This window comes from Anomaloglossus baeobatrachus, chromosome 2, assembly GCF_048569485.1.
Source record: "Anomaloglossus baeobatrachus isolate aAnoBae1 chromosome 2, aAnoBae1.hap1, whole genome shotgun sequence".
Lineage (NCBI taxonomy): Eukaryota > Metazoa > Chordata > Amphibia > Anura > Aromobatidae > Anomaloglossus > Anomaloglossus baeobatrachus.
Genome location: NC_134354.1, coordinates 708,275,318 through 708,302,009, shown reverse-complemented (window position 1 = coordinate 708,302,009; position 26,692 = coordinate 708,275,318).

Genomic DNA, 26,692 nt, shown 5'->3' with positions numbered 1-26,692 from the left:
GGTAGTCTATACATGGGCGTAGGTCACCCTCTTTCTTCTTTACGAAGAAGAAGCCTGCTCCAGCAGGAGAGGAGGATCTCCGGATGAATCCCTTAGCCAGGCTCTCTGTGATGTACGTAGACATGGCCCTTGTTTCGGCTGGAGATAGTGGATATATCCGTCCTCGAGGTGGTGTAGTTCCCGGGAGCAGGTCAATGGCACAATCGTAAGGACGATGTGGCGGAAGTACTTCGGACTCCTTCTTATCAAAGACGTCCACGAAGGACCAATAGGCTGAGGGCAGTCCCGGTAGGGACTCGGGAACCGGAGGTCGCCGGATGGGTTGTATGGTCTTCAGACATCTCTCATGGCAAGAAGACCCCCATCGAGTGATATCGCCAGTGCCCCAGCTGACTGAAGGCTCGTGTGTCCGCAACCAGGGAAGTCCCAGCAGGATTTGATGTGACATATGTGGGAGGACGTAGAGAGCGATGTTCTCGGTGTGCAGAGCACCGATACGCAGTTCAAGCGGCTTGGTGATCCAGGAGATGGTGTCAGAGAGGGGTCTCCCATCCACAGAGGCAATCACTAGGGGCTTGTCGAGTGGAGTAACAGGCACCTGGTACTTGTCCACCGTGGCCTGCTGGATGAAATTGCCTGCTGCCCCAGAATCGAGGTACGCCTCAGCCGTAAACCGCGTCTCTCCCGTTGTCACTTACACAGTCCATGTAACTGGGTCTGAGAGAGTCCCAGCACCTAGGGTGGCCTCTCCTACCAACCCTAGGCTTTGGAGTTTCCCGGCCTCGCTGGACAGGCGCGTAGCAGGTGTGTGCCCTCTCCGCAGTAAAAGCAGAGACCCTTGGCGAGCCGCTCTGCTCGACGTTGTTCCGACTGTCGCACACGGTCGATCTGCATGGGCTCATGGACGGAGACACCAGAGGCCGTTGACTGGAGTACGGTGGGCTTCGGTGGAGGAGAGGAATGCCTTACCGGACGTCTCTCACGGGACAGCTCTTTGGACCGCTCCTGAAAGCGTATGTCCACTCGAGTCGCTAGGGTAATCAGGGCGTCCAGAGTGGACGGTACATCACGTCCAGCCAGCTCATCTTTGATTCGACCCGATAGTCCTTCCCAGAAGGCGGCGGTTAGGGCCTCGTTATTCCACCCGAGTTCTGAAGCCAAGGTGCGGAAACGGATGGCGTATTGACCCACCGTCAGTGTTCCCTGACGTAACCGGAGAAGTGATGACGCAGACGCGGAGGCGCGTCCGGGTTCGTCAAAAGTGCTGCGAAAGGCCTGCAGGAACTCCTGGAGGTTCTTGGTCATAGGTTCCTCCTTCTCCCACAAAGGGTTCATCCACGCCAGTGCCTCGCCCTCTAGGTGAGACATGATGAAGGCGACCTTGGCTTGGTCGAAGGCAAACAGATGTGGCAGCTGCGTGAAATGGAGGGAGCATTGGTTTATAAACCCCCTGCAGGTCTTGGGATCTCCGGCGTACCGGGGTGGTGAGGCCAAACGCAGTCTGGAAGCATCCGAAGAGGCGGCCACGGGAGCGGGGGTCGTGGCTTGACTAGTGGAGGCTCGGGATGTCGAAGACGTGACTGCCGCTTGTAGCGTGGTCAGGCGGGTGTCCACGGAAGTCATAAAGTTCAGCATGCGGGTCTGGACTTCACGCTGGCGTTGGAGTTCCTCATGCAAGGCCGCTAGTGCTTCGGCGGGATCCATGGCCTGTTCTTACTGTTAGGGCCAGATGGACGGGTAGACCCTGGAGGTGGATCCACTGGGCCGAACTCCCGGATGAGGGAAAGGAGTCCGGTAGCCGGAGCACTGTAGGTAGCAGGACAGTCCGTGCACTGAGAGCAAATGGAGAAGTCCCTGGGACCACGAGGTCACGGATGGTGGTCCGGGTGACGGAGCTCAGGTTCGGAAGCCGTGATGGTGTCAGGCAGGGTCCGGAACCGTTGGAGCGAGATGACGGGTCACCGCAGGGATCCGAGATGGTACGGACTGTCAGGATGGCAGATGGGCAGCGTTCAGGGTTCGAGGTACCGCAGGACCGGATGGCGATGCAGGATCGGCTCTAGAAGACAGAGAGGTAAGTATCTCATAGAACACAAGGAGACCTGACTCCTAGCTTGGGAAAACACGAAGAACAGGCCCCGCTCCCTTGGACATTAACCCCCTATATACCCTGTACCTGAGTGCATCATTTCCTGTTAATTGACACTGGCCCTTTAAGAAAGGTTCAGTGACCGCGCGCGCGCCCTAATGCGCATGCGCGCGGCCCGGGTGCCAGAAGCCAGGGCAGGAAGCTGAAGGGAGGACGCAGGGGAGCCGGCCAGGAACTGGGAAGCCGTCGGGCGCCGGAAGCGGAGACCAGGGGGCCTGGGAAGTGCGGGCACCGGAGGCTGGAGAGCGGGGAGCGTGGCAGGTGAGCCGGGGAGCGGAGCTGAGGACCCGGGGATCGGAGCAGGGGACCCGGGGAGGGGATCCGAGGACCCGGGGAGCGTGACAGCACAGCAAGTAAGGATTCTCATAGACGTTGCTGGGATGCTTTTCCCTTGCTTTTATTGATTAAAAGAAGCAAGGAAAAAAGCATGAAAAAAGCAACATGGGCACAAGGCCTAAGTGATACATCGCAGGAATCAGGGTCTCTGCCCTTATATCATGCTGCTCTCAGATGAGGCAGCAAAACCTGGTGATAAATTCCCTTTATAAAGTCTAGAGGTGATGACTAAATAGAGAAAGGTTCTCCAGGATTGTTGTTGATTTATTTTATGTGTTGTCTTCTTCTCGTCCCTATGCTTCTGGGGCCCTTGCTGTTATGTGACCTGTTTTGAGTCCATTAATTTAGAGATAAAACCAGTAGGACACACGTGCCGCATCATACATTATGGTCACATCGAGCGGATTTCGAGTCAGAATACCTTGATCATGAGGAGAACACATATTGAGGGGTTAGTCATCCGTGTGCACGCAGTAAATGTTCTCCTCCACGCTGCTGCTTACCTGCAATACATCATGTGCTTTAAGAAGCCCCATAGGCAATGACATTTAGTGTAACAAGTAATTGTGTAATTAGGGGCATGTCGGGTACAGTAGAGATTGCAGAGAACAAATAAACGCGCTGGAAGACTAATATTCGGGGGAAATCTAAACCTCAGCACAATGCGGATGAGGGATAAATAGTGAATCCCCGCCTGGCTCTGCATCCTCCAAAGCCTTCTCAATCTCCCGGTATATCGCGCCACACACTGTTATTTAGTTAAAAATCTACGAGATTTACTTCCTGGCAAACAAAAAGGTAATAATTCCCGAAAAAGACTATGATTTGCCGTAAGACGGGAGATCACTTTTGTGTTTCATCCTTTTTATCATGAAAGCCAACAAGTAACACAAGAAATAACAATTCTAGAATAGCTTTTCCTAAAACTCTACATTGAGCCGATGCTCTGTTCTTCCTATTAGAAATTCAGGAGTAAATTGACAACTGGGCAGTACCAATTAGGGGCGTGTCCCTACTCTTACACCCTGTCCAATCAGTGTAGGACAACACCTCTTTGGTAGGGGGAATGGTAACACCTAGTTGTCAATTTATTAATAACAACTAGCTCTATAATTTTAGGGGTCTTGTCTGGGCTCTGTATATGTATTTGGGGTCTGGTCTGTAATTATTTGTCACCTCTGATTTGACATCTGTATTTTTTAGAGGGGAGTAATGATTGATGTCTGTATTTATATAGACAATCTGTATACTTTTAGGCAGTGTGTATCTTTTTCAGGGTTCTGATCTAGGGTCTGTTTTATGGGTTCAGTCTGGGTCATTTTTTAAGGGAAGAGAATGTATATTTTAGGGCACGTATATTTTGTTCCTGGTTCTGGCTTAAAGGGAACCTGTCACCAGGTTTTTCCCTTATCAGCTGCGGCCACCAACAGTAAGCTCATATATACAGGATTCTAAAATAATATATATAAGAGTCCAGGCCACTCTGTATAACGTAAAAAAACCACTTTTAGTATACTCACCTAGGGGGTGGTCCAGTCTGATGGGCATTGCTGCTCTAGGGTTCGGTGCCTCCTCCATCTTGTGCAGTCACCATCCCCCTCTCTAGCCTTGTGTGGATTACGCGTCCTACGTCATCCACACAGAATCCTCCATTGTGCTCCTGCGCACGTGTCGCGGGCGGGGAGGAGGGTGTCAGCACACTACGCTCACCCCTTCTGCTCGGGTCCGGCGGCCGCTGCTCAATGGTGGCTCGAGCTGTAGGCCGGATCCCGGGGGTTTCTCGAGCGGCACTCCTCGCCCGTGAGTGAAAGGGGTTTGTTGGGTGTGGGGATTGTTTATAGTCCGTGACGTCACCCACGGTTGTGGTGATTTCACCACCGCTGCTCAATACGGGGATCCCGGGGATGGTGATGCGGAGCAGCCAGGTGTTGTGTTGTCCCTCCGTGGGTAGGGGTTGGTGATCCCGGGGCCCGGTGATGGCTTGGGGGGTGCAGGGCCTGGTGGGCGCAGGGACGCGGGGGCAGCGCTGTGCCTTGCGGCACTGTGGTACTCACTCAGCCTGAGACGTTGACACAGTTTTTACGGTAAACCAAACGGCTGGTAAGATGGTCCCACGGACGGCTGCACTTGCTCTCCCGGTAGGTGACGGTGATGTCCCTTTTCCTAGCACCTTGGTGTACTTGTTGGTTGCGATGGGTCCCCACCGGTAATCCGCTCCCCGGCTTCAAGCTGGGCCGGAGGAGCTCTACTCTTTGCCCGCAGGCGCTGGCCCTAAGAAACTGGTGCCTTGGCGGTGGCGGTGTCTCTCTTACACTGGCTGGGCTGTTGCCTTCAATCGGGTCTTGGTTGTTGGGGGATCTACGTCCCCTTCACTGGCGGATTCGGCAAATTATGGCAACTCCAAGCCTTGCCGGGGTCCGAGAGGCCCCTGCCCTGGTGCTGACTGTCCTTCGGAACACTGCTCCAGACCACCGGGCACACAGCCTACAGGGTCCTTCCAGGAACTTCCAAACGGTCCCCCTTCAGACAGTCACCGCCGTTGCTGACCTTGCTGACCTGCCCTGCACTCAGCTGGACTCTTCAGGCTTTTGCACACTCCTTATGTTCTGTCACCACTCTTGCTTTCCTCCTTTACTACTTTTCCTTCCTTCACTTTCACTTAGTTGTTTGCTCAAGCCCTGCCTGGGCTACTCCTCCACTCCTTCCACTTCCTCCTCCAAACTCTATCTCTCCTCATCTGCCTGGTTTCTCCCGCCTCCAGAGCTGTGATCTCCTCGGTGGGCGGAGCCAACCGCCTGGCCCACCCCCTGGTGTGAATCATCAGTCTCTGGAGGAAGGCAACAAGGATTTTTGGTTAGCTTAGATGTTTCTACCTGGGATGTAGGGTGTGGTGGTGTGTGACCTGTGTCCCCTGGCTTGCCCAGGGCGACACATTCCCCCTTAGCAAAATGCAGACCGTCCGCGGGCTGCCGTCCAACACCGGATTTATTTTTCTGTAAAAGATAACATAATAATAATATAACATATTTACATTTTTAATAACTCTTCCCAAAACGGGAGGCACATTTCTTTAACGTTGCATAACGGTTTACGGTTACGGTTTCCGCTCTCTCCCACCCAAGCAACCTGGCCCTGATGCTGCCCCTAAAACCCAGGCAGAACCCCTTGACCCACAGTCCAGCACACGGTACCCGAGCGGGATCTGTCCTTCCCTCCAGAGGGTAGCCACCGGTTCCTTTGGTGGCTGGGCCCCAGCCTGCTCTGCTGAGGGCCCTCCCTCCAACCTGCCTCTCCGGAGGCGGCATTGCGGAAACGGTAACGGCAAACAACATATTTACAAGCCACTTAACGTTTGTGGGTGCCCTGCAAGTTCACGGGCTTGTCCATGGATAGTCCCCATGCAAAATAACTTTTTAAATGGTCCCCACGGGGACAACGGTGCCGGCTCCAGCTGGTTCAATCACAAGCAAATCAGGTAACTTCTTCAGTAATTTCACTTATCATTCTCTTTTAACAAACAAACAAGCTGTTGGTCCCAACGGGGACGGTGCTGCGGGCATCCGCTGCCCTACTCCGGTTGCTCAAGCTCTGGTGCCGCTGCCAAGGAAGGGAGGTCTGCGCTCGCTCGGGCCTCCGGGCCCCTCCTGAGTTTGGCGTCCAGCGCAAACCACCCCCGCTCCCCGAAGTACCGGGTGTATTGTACGAGGTCGCCCGGCATCAGATTGCGGCCGGGATGTTCCTCAGGCAGGTGGGTATTCACATCCCGCCGGGCTATGAACACTTTGGCCTCCAGGCCCGGTTCGTAGATGAACCCGTAGCCCCGGCGGACATCAAACCGCCTCACCTGCCCCTCGTACAACGGTCCCCGGACACGGGCGGTTGCTTGTCGGAGGTTCTCTTTCTCCCGGATAGCTCTGGCTACCAGCTCGGCCTTCATCCGCTCCCTCTCGGTGATCTCCAGGCCCAGCGGTACCGGCTCCCTATCCCAATACGGCGCTGCCGCCAGCACCGGCACACGGGTCGGGCCCCGCGGGACATCCTGGACATTGCCCACTGTCAGGAATCTGGGCGGCATGTCCCGCGGTGTCTTGGCCTTGGGCGCTGCCTTGCAGCAGCAACCCGGCGCTACCTCAGCCGATGTGTGGGGGATGGGCATAGGGGCTTTCCGCTGCTGGGCCTTCGGCTCGGAACGGGCTATCGGCTCCGGCTCGGGGAACTTCTCAAGGGATGCCTCCGGTTCAACCTTCGGGATCTTCCACGGCAACACCTCCGGTTTACTACGGGCTCCGACTACAGGTTGGCCCGCCTGGGCGGGGACGCTGGGTACTGCTACCGGTTGCGGTGGTAGCAGGCCTAGTGGCGGGGTCACGGCCTCCGGGACGGGTGGCGAGGGAGGCGACGGGGGGAGAGGGCTTGGACCGGGCCCCACAGCCGCGATGACCGGCCCTTCAAGGGCATCGGGACGTGGGTCACTCACCCTCCCTTTCTCCGCCTCCTCCTCGCGTCTCCGCACGGTGGCTACAACGTCCGCCATGTCGGCCTCCCACTCCTCCATGAGGAGCTGCATCTTCACCTGCAGCCTTTGGTAGAGCTGCGCAGTTCGGATTTCCACCCACGCCGCAGATCCAGGCGCGGGGGCTACGGTGTCGCGGGACGGCATCCACATGATGGCTTCTTTTTCTTTCCAGGAACGGTATGTCTGCAGAGTCCTGGCGTCCCTGCTTTTATAGCTGCAGCTACATGCGTCCAGCCGCCATCGCGTCCCCCTTAGCTCTTTCCGGCCCCTCCTCTCTCGGGGCGGGGTTTTGGCCTTCGCGCCTCTACTACTCGAGAAGACGCTCGAGCGGGAACTTTTCGCGCCAAAGATGGCGGCTTCTGAAATTTTTCTGCCGGATATCTCCGGCGGTAACAAGGCGCACCTCTACCAAACGGCAGAGCGGTAAGATCCTGTTCGTGACGCCAAGTTGTCGCGGGCGGGGAGGAGGGTGTCAGCACACTACGCTCACCCCTTCTGCTCGGGTCCGGCGGCCGCTGCTCAATGGTGGCTCGAGCTGTAGGCCGGATCCCGGGGGTTTCTCGAGCGGCACTCCTCGCCCGTGAGTGAAAGGGGTTTGTTGGGTGTGGGGATTGTTTATAGTCTGTGACGTCACCCACGGTTGTGGTGATTTCACCACCGCTGCTCAATACGGGGATCCCGGGGATGGTGATGCGGAGCAGCCAGGTGTTGTGTTGCCCCTCCGTGGGTAGGGGTTGGTGATCCCGGGGCCCGGTGATGGCTTGGGGGGTGCAGGGCCTGGTGGGCGCAGGGACGCGGGGGCAGCGCTGTGCCTTGCGGCACTGTGGTACTCACTCAGCCTGAGACGTTGACACAGTTTTTACGGTAAACCAAACGGCTGGTAAGACGGTCCCACGGACGGCTGCACTTGCTCTCCCGGTAGGTGACGGTGATGTCCCTTTTCCTAGCACCTTGGTGTACTTGTTGGTTGCGATGGGTCCCCACCGGTAACCCGCTCCCCGGCTTCAAGCTGGGCCGGAGGAGCTCTACTCTTTGCCCGCAGGCGCTGGCCCTAAGAAACTGGTGCCTTGGCGGTGGCGGTGTCTCTCTTACACTGGCTGGGCTGTTGCCTTCAATCGGGTCTTGGTTGTTGGGGGATCTACGTCCCCTTCACTGGCGGATTCGGCAAATTATGGCGACTCCAAGCCTTGCCGGGGTCCGAGAGGCCCCTGCCCTGGTGCTGACTGTCCTTCGGAACACTGCTCCAGACCACCGGGCACACAGCCTACGGGGTCCTTCCAGGAACTTCCAAACGGTCCCCCTTCAGACAGTCACCGCCGTTGCTGACCTTGCTGACCTGCCCTGCACTCAGCTGGACTCTTCAGGCTTTTGCACACTCCTTCTGTTCTGTCACCACTCTTGCTTTCCTCCTTTACTACTTTTCCTTCCTTCACTTTCACTTAGTTGTTTGCTCAAGCCCTGCCTGGGCTACTCCTCCACTCCTTCCACTTCCTCCTCCAAACTCTATCTCTCCTCATCTGCCTGGTTTCTCCCGCCTCCAGAGCTGTGATCTCCTCGGTGGGCGGAGCCAACCGCCTGGCCCACCCCCTGGTGTGAATCATCAGTCTCTGGAGGAAGGCAACAAGGATTTTTGGTTAGCTTAGATGTTTCTACCTGGGATGTAGGGTGTGGTGGTGTGTGACCTGTGTCCCCTGGCTTGCCCAGGGTGACACACACGCGCACTTCTATGTACACTGCTGAGGGCAGATCAAAATATTATAGTGCGCATGTGTGACGCCCTGGCAAAACTAGGTAGTCACACAGATAGGCCCCCGCATAACACCATCTCATACAGGGTTACATACAGCCGACCTGAAACCCTAGTCACCCCCCCAGGGTAGGAAAGGCACACTAGTGGGCGGGACCAGGCGGATGGAGAACGCCCACCTAGGGGGTATGGAGAACCCGGGGCGGCAAAAGTAGTAGTCTAAGTTGGAGTTCAAGTAGAGAGGAGTTAAGGCTGAGACAGAAAGGAAAGGCGTCGGGGTTGGAGCCTCGGCGTGCTGGCTAGGTGGCAGACGGTGGTCTGTGTCTGACAGGAGACGGGAAGATGGTTGCCCGAGATCCGAGGTGGACAGAGACAGGGTTGGAGCCCGCCGGTACCGACACCAGAGAACCGACCCGGAAACCGTGCACTGAGGGGGTACTTGGACCCTGAAGCCAGGACCGGAACAAACGGCCTAGCTAATTAACCAATTGAGGGCAGGATTATAGGTCCTGTCCCAACCAAAGTCCCAAGGGCAGACAACAGCCCACCAAGGGGGATAGGGCATCCGCCAGGGCTTGGTAGATCCCACGGGCCAGCGTCAGTGGGCACGACTCCCAACCAAAGGACCGGGAGAGGACTCCCGTGTTTCACACCGGGAAGTCCACAACAAAAAAACACAGAGTTTAGAGGAAAGTGACACAGACCATCAGCCCGGGTGTGGGACCAGATACACCCGACCGCGGCGGCCGGTCACCAGCACCTTGGTTTACCATTGGACTTGTGTGATTCATTTAATCGTGAGTAAACTAACATACTATGGTCTGACCGGGCGCGCCGGCCCCTGCAGTCACCATCCCGTGGCATAGAGACACTGGGCCCCGGGGCTTCCATCCCTACCCACGGAGGGGTCAACATCCAGCTGCCATCCCATCGCCCCCGGGTGCAGACAGTTTACGGCACATCCCGTACAAATATGTCCTCTTTTATTTGAAGTGTCCGCGCGACCCCCGGGTCTGGTAGAATCCCTCGAGCCACGCTGCGGATCCGGATCTGAGCAGCCCGACTTCTGACACGGGGGCAGCACACCTCAAAACCTGGCGTCACGAACAGGATTGTAACCCATCCACCTACCTGGAGGAAGTGCGCCTTGCCCTGGACTGTCAGCGGTGCTCCACTGCAAAATTATGGAAAGCCGCCATTTTTACCGCCATTTTTGGGCGCGAAAAACGACAACCCAGAGACTTCTTCCCCAAGAAAGGGCGCAAAGTTGAAGCCCCGCCCCCTGGGAACACGGCCGGAAGGAAGTAACACCATGAGGCCGAAAACAAAACTAGAGAGCCGCGTCTAGAGACTGCTCCCGAAAAACCAAGGGGGAGAGGCGGAAAGATGTCCGTGCCCAATGCTAATGGTAAACAAACAAACAATACCAATATACCCGAGAAATCTCGTGCCATAATTAGCATATGGAGAAAGCCATATACAGAATGCGGATGGAACAACAAAGGAAAAAATCTGTACAAAGACTTTATAGTTTGAAAACAGATATAAATTTTATTAAATAGAAAATACAAAAGACAAAGGTTATTTTGATTAAAACTTGTAGAGACAGGTGATGATAACCACCAAAAGGTACCCACATACCAACCTGGCACATGTTACATATTTGAAGCAGTCAGAGAGCCAAAAAAGGCCAAAATGATGGATAGTCAAAAAATGATCAATCAGCATAGATGCAAACAAACTGCTGCAGAAACCCTGTGCTAAAGTTGTAATATAATTCCATCAAAAATTCTTGCAAATGCAAATACGAGTATGGCTAATGGCACAGGGTATCAAAACACAATGCAATATCGTACCTGAGGTATGGTATGAGGGTAAGGAACCCCGACCTATAGGTTTCGTAATCCTTCTTCCGGGGGCCCCTGTGCCATTAGCCATACTCGTATTTGCATATTTTTCTGATGGGATTATACTACAATGTTGGCACAGGATATCTTCAGCAGTCAGTGGATTTTTTGCAATTATACTGATTGATCACATGGCTGCCTCTGTGTTTTGCACGTACGACTCTGCCTTTTGAGTGGTACCTCCACTGTTGTATCTGATAGCTACGGTGTTCAGTCTTAGGGTTCCCATAGGCTGACTAAACGTCACATACATATTTATCTTGCATGACGCGGTGGATACATCGTAGTTGGTCAGCACAGTGTGGGTTGATGCCCTGCGCCATTAGTTATACTTGCATTTGCAAGAATTTTTGATGGAATTATATTACAACTTTAGCACAGGGTTTCTGCAGCAGTTTGTTTGCATCTATGCTGATTGATCATTTTTTGACTATCCATCATTTTGGCCTTTTTTGGCTCTCTGACTGCTTCAAATATGTAACATGTGCCAGGTTGGTATGTGGGTACCTTTTGGTGGTTATCATCACCTGTCTCTACAAGTTTTAATCAAAATAACCTTTGTCTTTTGTATTTTCTATTTAATAAAATTTATATCTGTTTTCAAACTATAAAGTCTTTGTACAGATTTTTTCCTTTGTTGTTCCAATGCTAATGGTGGAGCAGTGCCTCTCGCTGGCGCAGTGATGCTTAGAAGTGGCAGAGGCGGAGTGGTGGTTCCCGCAGAGGAGCAAGAATCGGATCGCTTACCACTGGGAACCGCTGCCTGGCTGGAGCGAGAACTAGCGAGGTTCTGTGTCCGGGTGCGAGCTCAGTCGCTGCAACAAGTGCTGAAAAAAGGAAAGAGGAGGTCCAGAGAATGGTGGCAGTAGTGTGGGCCCATGAGAGTCGAGCCACCCATACAGTGCCGCGTCGGGAGAGAGGAACACAGACCCTCCCGGCCTTGCGGACCTGCCCGGAGCCTGTTCCCAATATGGCCGGGGAACATCGGCCGATCCAGCTCCCAGACGGGACAGTATCGCCTGCTTTACCACCTCTGTTCCGGGAAGTCCACAACACAAAAACACAGAGTGCAGAGGAAAGTGACACAGACCATCAGCCCGGGTGTGGGACCAGATACACCCGTCCGCGGCGGCCGGCCACCAGCACCTTGGTTTACCATTGGACTTGTGTGATTCATTTAATCATGAGTAAACTAACATCCTCCGGTCTGACCAGGCACGCCGGCCCCTGCAGTCACCATCCTCGGCATAGAGACACTGGGTCCCGGGACTTCCATCCCTACCCACGGAGGGGTCAACATACAGCTGCCATCCCATTGCCCCCCCGGGTGCCCCACAACAGCAGCGGTGGTGCCACACCTCACCACACACCGTGGGTGGCGTCACAGACAGTTTACGGCACATCCCGTACAAAGACGTCCTCTTTTATTTGAAGTGTCCGCGCGACCCCCGAGTTCGGTAGAATCCCTCGAGCCACGCTGCGGATCCGGATTCGAGCAGCCCGGCTGCTGGCAAGGGGGCGGCACACATGTGCAGGCTATGTTTGAACTTTCCTTGTGCCTGCGCATTACAGTACTTTGCTCTGCGCTCAGCCGGGCAGATCAAAGTGCACATGCGCAGGAGCCCAATGACAACCTCTGTGTGATTGACGCAGGACGCATCATGCAGACAGGGCTGGGAAGGAAGATGTTAGTTGTGCAAGATAGAGGAGGAGCCGGAACCGAGAGCAGTGACGTTCATTGGACTGGACCGCACCCTAGGTGAGTATAATAAAGGTGTTTTTTACAGTCTACAGAGCAGCGTGGGCTCGTATATACTGTATTCTATAATTCTGTACATAAGGGCTCACTGGTGGTGGACGCAGCTTAGAGGGGACAAATCTGGTGACTGGTCCCCTTCAACGTGTGTTTTAAGGGTTCTGGGGTCTTTGTGTAGTTAGACTGTACCTTTTCAGGGGTTCTGGTCTAAGGTCTGAATTTATTTATGTGGTCTGGTCTGGGGTTTGTATTTATTTAAGAGCCTGTATCTTTTTAGGGGTTCTAGTCAGAGGTCTGTTTTAGGAGGTTCTGTCTGGGTATGTATTTATTTAAAGGGTGGTAGTAGTAGTATATTTTAGGGGGTTCTTGTTAGGGGTTCTGGGGCTTTTATTTATGTGGGTGGGCTGTAATTTTTAGGGGCTCTGATCTAAGGTCTGTCTTAAGGCTGCTTTACACACAACGATATCGCTAGCGATCTCGTTAGCGATGTGACATGTCCAGATTGTTGTTATGATTTGCCGAGATCGCTCATAGGTCGTTATGTAGCGGTCACACGTACACATCTTACAAACGACGCTACATCGTTCAGCGATATATTATTTGACCAAGGCGGTCGTGTGGATGTTGTTCGTCGTTGGCCGGGTGTCAAACGTACCAATATGTCTGCTGCGTTCCAAACGATGAACAATATATTGAACCGGAACGACGTGTCAACGATCAACGATTTTCCCCCTATTTGCGATTGTTCGGAGTCGCACGTAGGTGTCACACGCAACGACGTCGCTAACAATGACGGAAGTGCGTCAAGTAAACCGTGACCCCGACGACATATCGGTAGATAAATCGTAGCGTGTAAAGCGGACTTTAAGCTGTTTGGTCTGTCGTCTAAATGTATATATGTCTGGCCTGCAGATTGGATTTATTTAGGCGGTATGAGGTTCCAGTCTAAGGGGCACTTTGCACACTACGACATTGCAAGCCGATGCTTGCGATCCCGAGCACGATAGTCCCCGCCCCCGTCGCAGCAGCGAAATCTTGTGATAGCAGCCGTAGCAAACATTATTGCTATGGCAGCTTCACATGGACTCACCTGCCTTGCGACGTCGATCTGGCCGGCGACCCGCCTCCTTATTAAGGGGGCGGGTCGTGTGGCGTCATAGCGACGTCACACGGCAGGCGGCCAATAGAAGCGGAGGGGCGGAGATGAGCGGGACGTAAACATCCCACCTCTGTCCTTCCGCATAGCCGGCGTAAGCCGCAGGACGCAGGTAGGAGATGTTCCTCGCTCCTGCAACTTCACACACAGCGATGTGTGCTGCCGCAGGAACGAGGAACAACATCGTACCTGTCGCAGTCGCGTAATTATTGAATTCCCAGACACTACACCGATGATACGATTACGACGATTTTGCGCTCGTTAATCGTATCATCTATGATTTACACACTACGATGTTGAGTGCGACGCCGGAAGTGCGTCCCTTTCGACATGACCCCTCCGACATCGCACCTGCGATGTCGTAGTGTGCAAAGTGCCCCTTAGTCTATTTTTACGAGGTCTAGTCTGAGGTCTTTACTTTGGGACTCTGAGATGTGTGTCTATTTTGAAGGTCTGCATTTATGGGGTGGGTGAGGGGGTGGTTTCTGGGGTCTATATTTATATAGATGGCATTTGTATTTATTTAGATGGTACCTCTGAAGTCTGTATTTACTTTGGGGTCTGTATTTACTGTATTTGGGTTGTCTAGTTTGAGGACTTTAATATCTTGTTTATTTTTTAAAATTAAAAATGGCAACATAAATCTGTATTTACATGTTCCATAAAATACAATGACATTTCTTTGACATTTTCGTTAAAATAATTACTATTTGATTGTTTTTGTTTTTCAATTGGATTCTATTTATGCTAATATATCCATTTTTTTTTATTTTGCCATCATAGGTTTTCTGGTAATAAATCACTATTGAATAGTAATAAAAGAAAACTCTGTTTAAATAATTCAAGCATATTATTACTGATAAATCCTTTTTCTTTCCGTCTGACAACTCATTGGTTTGAAAGGAAGTTATCTGAAGAGGCAAAATGATGGAGGAGGTTAATAACTATGCAGGGGAATGAATAACATGATTAGGATCTCATTCGCTTATGTGATCTGGAGAATGATAGTCACACAGAGATGAATTTTAATAAACCACAAGACACTTTTTTTTGAAGCATAAAAACGTTAGGAATTGATGGAACACATATTGAGGTTGTCTACCTCTGACATGGCTTGTCGTCAACATGTGCACCAACAAAAGGAATGGTTCAATGAACATATCGGAGAATGAAAGATCAGGGACGGTGGATGAATATATGTCGTTAAATTGCCCTTTGAATTTCTAAAGATTTAAAATTAGAAAACAAAGAGTTCAAGTCAATAAGAAAAGCACCAAATGCTCTATAAACAGGATAAGAAAAAGAAACCTATTGCTATTTAATAGTAGTAGAGAGGATTGCACATAAATATCTACCGTTGTAATTATTTTTTTATTTCTTATTAGGTCCAAAATTCTGTTATTGATTAATATATTAATACAGCTTAAAGGGAATCTTTCAGGATATCGCTATGTAATCTGACAGCTGCATGAGATAGGAATAGAGACAAGTGCGTAACTGTAATAGGTGCAGGGCTAGCAATCAAACTAGGGCCCGGAGCCCACGGGACCCAAAAAGTCCCTTTAGCCCAAACTCCTTTTCATCAAGGTCCACGTCAGCATTATGGTTGCCTTCAAAGGGCTGCATGTAATTATAAGGGATCATGCAGATTCCCATTCCCATGCAACATGGTATGAGCATGCACTGCAATGCACAAATTGGCCATGGGCTATATGAAATCTGTTCCTGGATAGTAGGGCTGTATGAGAGCTGTCTCTGTGTACAAGGGCTATATGAGAGCTGTCTCTGGGTTGTAGGCCTGTATGAGAGCTGTCCTTGGGTAGAAGGGCTATATGAGAGCCGTCCCTGGGTAGTAGCACTGTACCACAGCTTTATCTGGGTACTAGGACTGTACGACATCTTTTCCTGGTCAGTAGGGCTATGTTATGAATATACGTATTCCAACCTGGGTCAAGGGGAAATAAAGCCTATCAAACTGCAGCTGTACCTGCACCTTCCTGGTTCCCGTACACTCTAGTATCCGTAGCTGCATAACACCCTAATGGACACTGCACATCCCATGGCCGTCGAGTTCATTCACATACTTCCTGAGGAACCAGGAGGGATTGCTATGCACTACAAGTAAAGATAGGGCAAGCATGTAGAGATAGATGGAGACCTGAGGTGAGGAAACATTGAACATGTGCACAAGAGGAAAAAAAGGAGAGTGACAAAAAGAAACAAGGGAAACCTCCCACCATCCTAACAGAGGATAGAAGTAAGGTGTTGGGAAGGCTAATAAGAGAAAAGAGTAAACAAAACACTGGTCTCTGCCTAACAGGCAAAGTCCCTTGATACAGGGCTGGAACTTCTTAGCAGTAATTCACGTGGAAATATAGCCAGCAGAAATGGCTGGAACAAGGAGAGTATAAATAGCCCCACCCACGATGTGATAGGACAGAAACAAAGGTAAGCAAGTGGAAAAACCTGGCAACCACAAACCAAAGAAGAAAAAGCAAATATAAAACATCCATCAGCATTTCAACAGAGACCAGCCAGGCTGTGGCTCAGCAGGGAAGGAAATGGATCAGACAGTAAAAGGTCACCGGATCAAGTTCTGAACCCAACGCATTTCAGTGCTCTCTCTTCTATGAAGGACCACCGGACCCTCAGAAACCCTCATCCTCTGATGTTGCTGTCAGAACTCTCTCACCAGATGATCCACATGAAGATCCTACTAATTAATCCAGGTGTTATCTTCAGGAACATAACCTTTCCACTTGAAAGATACTGTAAATGGCGCCTGACATGCCTGGAACCCAGAACTTGCTCCACCTTATACTCCCAATCCTTTTCCAAGTTCACCTCAATTTTGTCTCTAGGACCAGGTGTCCCCTCATACCTCTTAAAGGGAACCAATCATCAGGATTTTCGTGTATAAGCTGCAGCCAGTGCAGTACTGGCACTATCATGCACAGTGTGTACATACCATCAGGGGGCAGCTCGGGTGATTAGGCAGTGAAATACAACTTTATAAAGTTTGAAATTTCGTGCACTTTTTGATTGACGTGTGCACCTCTCTGTTAATGTCTGGGCGGGTTATGCAGGAGTTCCCCTCCCCCCCACCAGCCTGTTCCTCCCTCTCTCCTGATGTCCGGGCGGGTTATGCACGTGTTCCCCGCCCCCCCGCGCCGCCTGTTCCTCCCTCCCTCCCTCTGGCTGTATGTAAATATCTAATCTTCAGAAACATGGCGCCGGAGTGGGCCTCTGCGCATAGCACTTATCTCCGGCGCCATGTTTCTGAAGCCCCCGCATTACACAACTTGGTGTCTGAGAGGGCGGCGCCACAGCGATGTCACACCGGCTGGTGTGTTGGCCCGGTGTCCTGGGGCGGCACGATACAGGAGCAGCAGGTAATCGCGTCCTCCGATCAGCTGTTCTGCAGTCCTGTTGTGATCGCGCTCGCTCCTGCGGTCACAACAGGATCTGAAGGAGCGAGGGCGCATGCGCCGCCCTCTAACACCAAGCTGTGTGATGCGGGCTTCAGAAACATGGCGCCGGAGATAAGCGCTGTGCGCAGAGGCCCACTCCGGCGCCATGTTTCTGAAGATTAGATATTTACATACAGCCAGAGGGAGGGAGGGAGGAACAGGCGGCGCGGGGGGGCGGGGAACACGTGCATAACCCGCCCGGACATCAGGAGAGAGGGAGGAACAGGCTGGTGGGGGGGCGGGGAACTCCTGCATAACCCGCCCGGACATTAACAGAGAGGTGCACACGTCAATCAAAAAGAGCACGAAATTTCAAACTTTATAAAGATGAATTTCACTGCCTAAACACCCGAGCTGCCCCCCAATGGTATGTACACACTGTGCATGATAGTGCCAGTACTGCACTGGCTGCAGCTTATACACCAAAATCCTGATGATTGGTTCCCTTTAAGAAGGTAGGACTGAAAGGAGTTCTTGATCTTCCAAGTCACAGAGAGTTGAAGTTTAACCGTTATGGGATTCAAGATTTTAATAATCATATAAGAACCTACAAATTTGCTTAGATGCCACTTTAAGATGTAATTTTTGTTTAGAACAATCACACAAATACTCCCACCCTAAAGACAAGAGCCTTCCTGTGTCTGTGATTTGCATTTTTCTCGGGCCGGTCACTAGTTACCAAAAGACCCTTTTTTACCTCCAGACTTTAATCAATTGGGAAGAAATTTTCTCCTCCTCTGGCATGTAGGACTGCAAATATCAAAAAATTCCCTAAAACTGGATGAAAACCCCCACTGCAAGAAAAAAAAAAAAGTGAGGTTTCATTAGTCGTAGAGGTACGGTTATTAAGAGCAAATGCAGCAAGAGGCAGAAATTTCACCCAATCCTCCTCCTGATTGATTGAAACAAAACATCTCAAATGCTTTTCTACGTCTTGGTTCATCCTCTCTGTTTGACCATTAGGCTCGGGATGATAACCTGAAGAAAATGACAATTTAATGCCCAATCTGAAACAAAAACGACACCAAAAGGTAGTAAAAAACTGAACCCCTCTATTGGAAATAATGGCTTCTTGGGAAGCCATGTAATTTAACAATATAAGCGATGAACAATGTAGCTAAACTCTTAAGGGGGCTTTACACGCTGCGACATCGCTAATGCGGAGTCGTTGGGGTCACGGAATTTGTGACGCACATCCGGCCGCATTAACGATGTTGCTGCGTGTGACACCGATGAGCGATTTTGCATCGTTGCAAAAATGTGCAAAATCGCTCATCGGTGACATGGGGGTCCATTCTCGATTATCGTTACTGCAGCAGTAACGATGTAGTTCGTCGCTCCTGCGGCAGCACACATCGCTATGTGTGACGCCGCAGGAACGAGGAAGCTCTCCTTACCTGCCTCCCGTCCGCTATGAGGAAGGAAGGAGGTGGGCGGGATGTTACGTCCCGCTCATCTCCGCCCCTCTGCTGCTATTGGGCAGCCGCTCAGTGACGTCGCTGTGACGCCGCACGGACCGCCCCCTTAGAAAGGAGGCGGTTTGCCGGTCACAGCGACGTCGCTGGGCAGGTAAGTATGTGTAACGGGTCTGGGCGATGTTGTGCGGCACGGGCAGCGATTTGCCCGTGTCGCGCAACAGATGGGGCGGGTACCCACACTAGCGATATCGGGACCGATATCGCAGTGTGTAAAGTAGCCTTTAGCCATGGGAAACTTTTGAAGTGGAACCAAATGAACAATCTTGCTAAAACAGTCCTCCACCACACACACCTCAGTATTACCGCCAGAAATCTGCAAATCAGTGATGAAGTCCATGGGCAAGTGAGTCACAGTCTGTGACAGAACCTCATTAGTCAAGAAATAACCCACTGGGTCCTGGGGAGAGGCCTTAGCATTGGTACAAACTCTGCATTTACAGACAAATTCATCAACATCCTTGTGAGCATTCTGCCACCAAAAGGACCTGGAAAGAGATCTTTAAGTGGCAGAAAAACCTGGATGCCCAGCCAAAGCAGAATCATGCACTTCATTCAGATGATCTGTGCGTAAAGAGGATGTTACATAAAGCCCCCCACCGCACTATACTAATTTCTATCCCCAGAGTACCGACCATTACCCCTTCACTAAGAATCTTGACAGGATTTTCATCCCTCATCTCTGGGACAAAGAGACAAAGCATCCGCCTTAACATTCTTAGATCCGGGAAGATAAGTCACAGTAAAATCAAATCGGACAAAAAAAAAGGGCCGATGTGAACTTTCTAACAACTTTGCAGCGTCAACATACAGCAGGTTTTTATAATCCATCAGGACTGCTACCTTCTGTCTAGTCCCATCCAACCAATGTCTCCATTACTCAAAGGCTATTTTAACTGCCTAAAGCTCACAGTCACCTATATCATAGGTGCAGCCAGGACTTCTTATGTCTTGTTTTGAAAAGTAGCTTTCTTCTTGCTGTATCACCCACCTGTAGCAGTCTCCCCGGGGACTTCACTCCACCTTCAGGGACGCCACAGGGTCTCCACTTGTTGGTCTCTCTGGCCACAGGTATGTCAGGATTATTTACATGGGAGTCGTGATGCCACTCACAGTTTGCGGTCAGGGTTATGGGTGACCGCCACTGCAGGTTTAACGAGTGTCTGGGGCTGATAGAGTCTGCAGTCAGATGGTGTGGCCTCCCGTGAGTGAGGCTGGCCCCAGGGGCTCAGGTGTGTAGAACAACAGGTCTCAGAATAGCTCAGTCTCAGTCCAAGATGTCTTTCAACTGTTGTTTACTCACTTTCAGATGTTTTGTGAGGTACCCGGCGATGCTAAGATAAACCAGGAGGAACCAGGTATCCTTTAGGCTGGTCTAAGGGTAACCGTTAACTCCCCTTCCTAGCACTTCTTGTTTCGGATAACAAGGTTTGATTGATTACATCTCTAGAACGCTTTTGATTACATATCTCTTTGGCCTTGAAATATTAATCCTTTCCTTATGTGGTGATATCATGCTTGAAGCCTGGAAATGACTATATTTGGTATAATCTAAAGTTGTATAATCATATCACATGTCTCATATTGCGTAAACAGCTTGAAAGGTATAAGAAACCTTCAGATTCAATAAAGGAGCAGAGTTATATTTGATTCACTATAGACTTGTGTCTGTCTTGGTGTTTTAAGCGTACTCTCACAACCGGCCGATCCATCATCTACCTGAGAGGAACAAGAGCCCGGCTTTAACACCCCTGACTTGAAGTACTGTGGGATTCATCCAGGGAAGTCGCTACTGCCTTTTCTCCCCTTTTTGGACCGTTTGCCGGCAGCATGGACAAAGGGAGATGGCTCAAGGCTTGATCCTCCTTATGGGCCCCCTCATTGCTGCTGAGGCTTGGACTCTAGTTGGTTGGTGTGGGACTTAAGGTTCCCCTCACTGGCAGGTTTAGCAGATCAATAAATGGACGTCTACCCTAGGGACCTGTTCCCTGTGCATGCCTAGTCACCAGGAATCTCCATACTCAACCAGCTGACTTCCTCAGCGTCTTTCTGACCGACTTGCTGGTAACCGTTCTCCCCCGCTAATGGCTACTACACGTGCAGGGTCTGACTAGCGTGTCAGCACGCGTCTCTTCTTCAGCAACCCTCTTTTTGCGCATTCCGTTACCAGACTGGCTAGCTCCTCCTACTTTCCTTACAACCGTTGCAACCCCAGCTTCCAGCCCCTCCCCTACACAACTAGATGAGATGTGGAGGAAAGCCCCCTCTGAGTCTGCCCAAGGGTCCCCTCTAAGGTGTGGGAGACCTGGTTGCTATGTGTCTGTGCGTACGAACACTATTTCAGCCTTTAGAATTACCTGTAAGTACTGACCCAGCATGGGTGCAGTACTCAGTGGTGCCTGACCAGGTCAGGGGCGCCACATTGCCACTCTTCCATAAATGTCAGATTTGTGGAGTATATAACGTATAGTTGTCCTGTGGACAGATTCTCCCACATGAGCTGTGGTCTCTGAAGCTCCTCCATAGTGACCATGGACCTCTTGAATGCTTCTCTAATTAGTGTTCTCCTTGCTTGGGATGTCAGTTTAGGTGGATGGCCATGTGTTGGTAGGTTTGCAGTTGTACCATACTCCTTCCATTTTTAGATGATGGGTTGAGATGTTCAGAGTTTGGACTATTTTTTTTTATAACCTAACCCTGCTTTACACTTCTCTACAACTTTATTACTGACTTGTCTGCTGTGTTCCTTGATTTTTGTGATGCTGTTTGATCTGTAATTATTATTATTTAGCTTACTTGTTCTTAAACAAACCTCTGAGGACTTCACAGAACTGCCATAGGCAATTGGTCACACAGAATTTTATTTAGCGGTAACAGACTACAGGGAGCTGAATACAACTGCACGTCACAATTTTCATATTTGTATTTTTAAAATATGTAGAAAACCATGTATCTTTTCCATTACGCTTCACAAATACTTGCTACATTGTGCTGGTATAATCCCCAAAAAATACATTTGAATTTGTAGCTCTAATGTGAATATATGTGGAAAAGTATGAATATATTGTCAAGGTGCTGTAAATATACTGAATATATTAGAAAATTAAAATAGAAAGTACACAAAGTACAGAACAAAATCCCAGCAATTCATTACTTTATATCCTGTTTTGAGTTGATCCTATTCTGTCTCTTAAAACATTTAAAACTGAGAAATCTGCATAGATATAAATCTTCTGTCTGTGTCTCAAGAGCTCAGCAATTTTCCCTCCTCCTCACGGCCCTGTGGGTGGCTGTAGGACAACTGGCTGCGGTAGAACCCCCTTTGATTGTTAACTTCTTCCTCCTTAAATAAGCACTGCCTTCTTATGTGATCTTCAAACAAACAGATAGATCAATAGGAGTTTAAAGGGTTGTCCAGGCTTGGGGCGCAAGTCTGCAGTAAAGGTACCGTCACACTAAGCAACATCGCTAGCAACATCGCTGCTGAGGCACACCTTACTAGCGATGTTGCTGTGTGTGACATCCATCAACAACCTGGCCCCTGCTGTGAGGTCGTTGGTTGTTGCTGAATGTCCTGGGCCATTTTTTAGTTGTTGCTCTCCCGCTGTGAAGCACAGATCGCTGTGTGTGACAGCGAGACAGCAACAACTAATGTGCAGGCAGCAGGAGCCGGCTTCTGCGGACGCTCGTAACCAATGTAAATATCGGGTAACCAAGAAGCCCTTACCTTGGTTACCCGATATTTACCTTCGTTACCAGCGTCCGCCACTCTCAGCTGTCAGTGCCGGCTTCCTGCTCCCTGCACACATAGCCGGACTACACATCAGGTAATTAACCCGATGTGTACTGTGGCTAGGAGTGAAGGGAACAGGAGCTGGCATTGGCAGTGTGACAGCGGCGGACGCTGGTAACGAAGGTAAATATTGGGTAACCAAGGGAAGGGCTTCATGGTTACCCGATGTTTACCGTGGTTACCAGCGTCGGCAGAAGCCAGCTCCCTGCTGCCTGCACACGTAGCAGAGTACACATCGGGTAATTAACCCGATGTGTACTGTGGCTAGGTGTGCAGGGAGCCAGCGTTAAGCGGTGTGCGCTGGTAACCAAGGTAAATATCGGGTTGGTTACCCGATATTTACCTTAGTTACCAAGCGCAGCATGCTTCCACGTGTAGCAACGCTCCAGCAATCCCTGCCAGGTCAGGTTGCTGGTGGGATCGCTGGAGCGTCGCTTAGTGTGACATCTCACCAGCGACCTCCTAGCAATTTACCAGCGATCCCTATCAGGTTGTATCGTTGTTGGGATCGCTGGTAAATTGTTTAGTGTGACTGGGCCTTTACTCTGTGTGACTGCAGATTTGCAATTCCTCAAACTGCGCCCTGCCAGGAGTCTCTGTTCCCAGCAGCAGGCGACTTGCATACACGTGGTCATGTGCCAACTAGCCTCACTCAGTAGAAGTGTATTGAGTGAAGCAGACCACGTGGTCAGAATGTGTCCGGAATCATGCAAATCGAATACTTTTGGTTACGTGCTAACCTGCCACCGGAGCATCCTTTCAGTGCACACACTGTATGCTGAGAGGACTCACAAGTCTTTAGTCACATAGAGGAACTGCAGACTTACGCTCAAAGCCTGGACAACCCCTTTAACCCCTTTGTTCTCTGCAGGGTTCTATAGGACTGACTGTTTCATGATCTAGCAGAAAATGCTACAGACTGATGAATTGTGGCGGCAGGTACATTTTCTGTTTACTTTTAGAGTTTATTTTTAGGTTTTTTATCACTTTAGCTCTCGTTTTTTTTTAACTCTGAACACTAAAAATGTGAACAAACAGATCTCTGACCTATTAAATCTTAACAACCAATAAGTCAGGTTTTGTGGTGCTACTGTCACGCTAGGCACAGGAAAGTACCAAGCAAATGGCAAAATGGAAGGATAACCCTATGGAAAGGGAAGATGGTGACCCCTGATCAAACCTACTGCTGGTCCATGGGGTCCCTCACCACCCTAGATAGGTTCCGCACCTATGCGCCGAGCCAGTTACCTGACCCTAGGTTTCCCTAGTGCTGAACCCTAAATAGGGAATGAATGGGATGAGCTCTTTGTCAATCCCACTATAACTATAGATGACACAAGGAAGACACACAGGGGGTAAATGCATGACCTACGTATCCACAAATGACTCAGGTAGAAGTTCAATAAACTTTTCAGAAATGATTTCTACAGATGATAGCAAGCCACCTGCTTGCAACCACAGCTAGAATGAACTGATTAATATCACCAGCACCAGTCCAAGGAAGGAAGGGGTATTTAAGCACCAAGAGAATATTGATTGTCAGCAGCTGGGTGAAAGGCAAGCTCCTGCTGGGTCCAAAAGCGGGAAAGATGGAAATCCAGCAGGAAACTACCTATACCTATGAATACTGGCAGCAGGAAAAATAAAAAATCAGGGATCATTTTGCGCAGCCAAACGCTGTGACCTTCTATGGACAGAAATCACATGACTGTCTGTCACCCGTGACAGATACATTGTGTTATAATAATAAGTACTGATTTTTGTAATTTCTGGAGAGTAGAGATATGCTATAAAGCAAACCCCTATAGTTATCCTATCTATATAACTTTTCAGGAACAATACCACAGAGGAGTATAAGCCACCTGCTTGCATCCAAGGCTTGAATGAACTGAAAATATCAGCAGCACCAGTCCAAGGAAGGAAGGGGTATTTAAGCACCAAGAATATTGATGATCAGCAGCTGGGTGGAAGATGAGCCCCTGCTGGGTCCGAAAGGGGAAGACATGAATCCAGCAAGAAACTAAATATACCAATGAGTACTGACAGCAATAACAATGGAAAGCCACGAAGCATTCAGCGCAGCAAACGCTGTGACCTTCTATGGCCAGAAACCTCATGACAGTCTGTCACCAGTGACACACCCATGAAAGCTACTATTCCTTCATTCTCAGTATTGATGGGGTTCCAAAGCTCAGACCATCAGTGATCACTCTTTTCATATGCTAGTGTTATGTCATCCCTTGCAAAGATTGGAATACCCCTTTAAGGAAGCCGACTTTAGAAAAAAATAAAACATATCAGAATATTTCAGTAATAATAGGCGGCACTGAATGCATATTGTGTTTTCATTTAAAATATCTGCTCATTGTATGCATCTTATTGAACTCCTTTGCAGCAGAACATCACATTCAAAGAGATGAGTATGGGATTTATGTGTCATTCATTATTATGTTGTATGTCAGAGAAACAGAGTTGTTCCCTGCAAGCACTTTATATACAAGGAAAGGCACATCAGACAATCCCATCAAAAAGAGGGACTGAAATACAGCTGTTAATGATTGGAAGAAACGTCAACGGAACTATTTTATTCTTTGCGTTGCTGCTATATAACACAAAAGGGGTTGTTTGCACCATGAAAATATTTTTTATCCTATGCATTTAAAAAAAATGGTTCCTGGTTGTTGAGATATATCTTTTGAAGTCATTTTTTATGGAAATTTACAAAACAAGATAACACTGAGATGCCCCAAAAAAGTTTGGCAAATCACATGACATGTAAAGCCACATGGGTTAATGTCATCCAGCAAAGCAATCGCTAGATAGTAGATTTGAAGACGCAGCACTGTAAAATGCTTTTTAGCAGTTAATGTTCTTAATTGGTCAGACATGAATCCCTGTGGTATGTTAACTAGTGTTTGTTGAGTAATTGTTTTCCCCAGGACTCCCATTGTCTGAGAATGTGGGTTGCTAAATTAATGTAACTCTCCCCAGCCTCTCTGTCTACGTAAAGGTCCAGTCACACTAAGCAACTTACCAGCGATCCCAACAACGATAGGGATCGCTGGTAAGTTGCTAGGAGGTTGCTGGTGAGCTGTCACACTGCGACGCTCCAGCGATCCCACCAGCAACCTGACCTGGCAGGGATCGCTGGAGCGTGGCTACACGAGTTGCTGGTGAGCTCACCAGCAACCAGTGACCAGCCCCCAGTCTCCTAGTTACAGCATACATCAGGTTAATTAACCCGATGTGTGCTGCAGCTAAATGTGCACAGAGCAGGGAGCAGCGCACAATGCTTAGCGCTGGCTCCTTGCTCTCCTAGTTACAGCACACATCGGGTTAATTGCCTGATGTGTGCTGCAGCTAAATGTGCACAGAGCAGGGAGCAGCGCACACTGCTTAGTGCTGGCTCCTTGCTCTCCTAGTTACAGCACACATCGGGTTAATTACCTGATGTGTGCTGCAGCTACATGTGCACTGAGCAGGAGCTGGCACTGACAGTGAGAGTGGAGGAGGCTGGTATCAAAGGTAAATATCGGGTAACCAAGGACAGGGCTTCTTGGTTACCCGATGTTTACATTAGTTACCAGCCTCAGCAGAAGCCGGCTCCTGCTGCCTGCACATTAGTTGTTGCTGTCTTGCTGTCACACACAGCGATCTGTGCTTCACAGCAGGACAGTAACAACTAAAAAATGGCCCAGGACATTCAGCAACAACCAACGACCTCACAGCAGGGGCCAGGTTGTTGCTGGATGTCACACACAGCAACATCGCTAGCAACGTCACAAAAGTTGTTCGTTACCAGCGATGTTGCTAGCGATGTTGCTTAGTGTGACGGGGCCTTAACTCAGATGAGAATTACCTATGCGAATCGAAATGCCACCCAATCAGAGCATAGCCTTATTCCACAAATCCGGAGAGACCACATTACCTGGAATGAGTGCTTGGGAGATATAAAAAGGGACTGTTAAGGCCACTTTACACGCTGCAATATCGTGACTGATATCGCTAGTGTGGGTACCCGCCCCCATTGGTTGTGCGACACAGTCAAATCGCTGCCCGTGGCTCACAACATCGCACAGACCCGTCACACTACTTACCTGCCTAGCGACGTCGCTGTGACCGGCGAACCGCCTCCTTTCTAAGGGGGCGGTTAGTTTAGCGTCACAGCGACGTCACAGCAGCATCACTGAACCGCCGCCCAATAGAAGCGGAGGGGCGGAGATGAGCGGTACGAACATCCCGCCCACCTCCTTCCTTCCGCATTGCGGGCGTGATGCAGGTAAGGTGAGGTTCCTCGTTCCTACAGTGTCACACGGAGCGATGTGTGCTGCCGCAGGAACGACGAACTACATCGTTACTGCAGCCACAACGATATTCAAGAATGGAC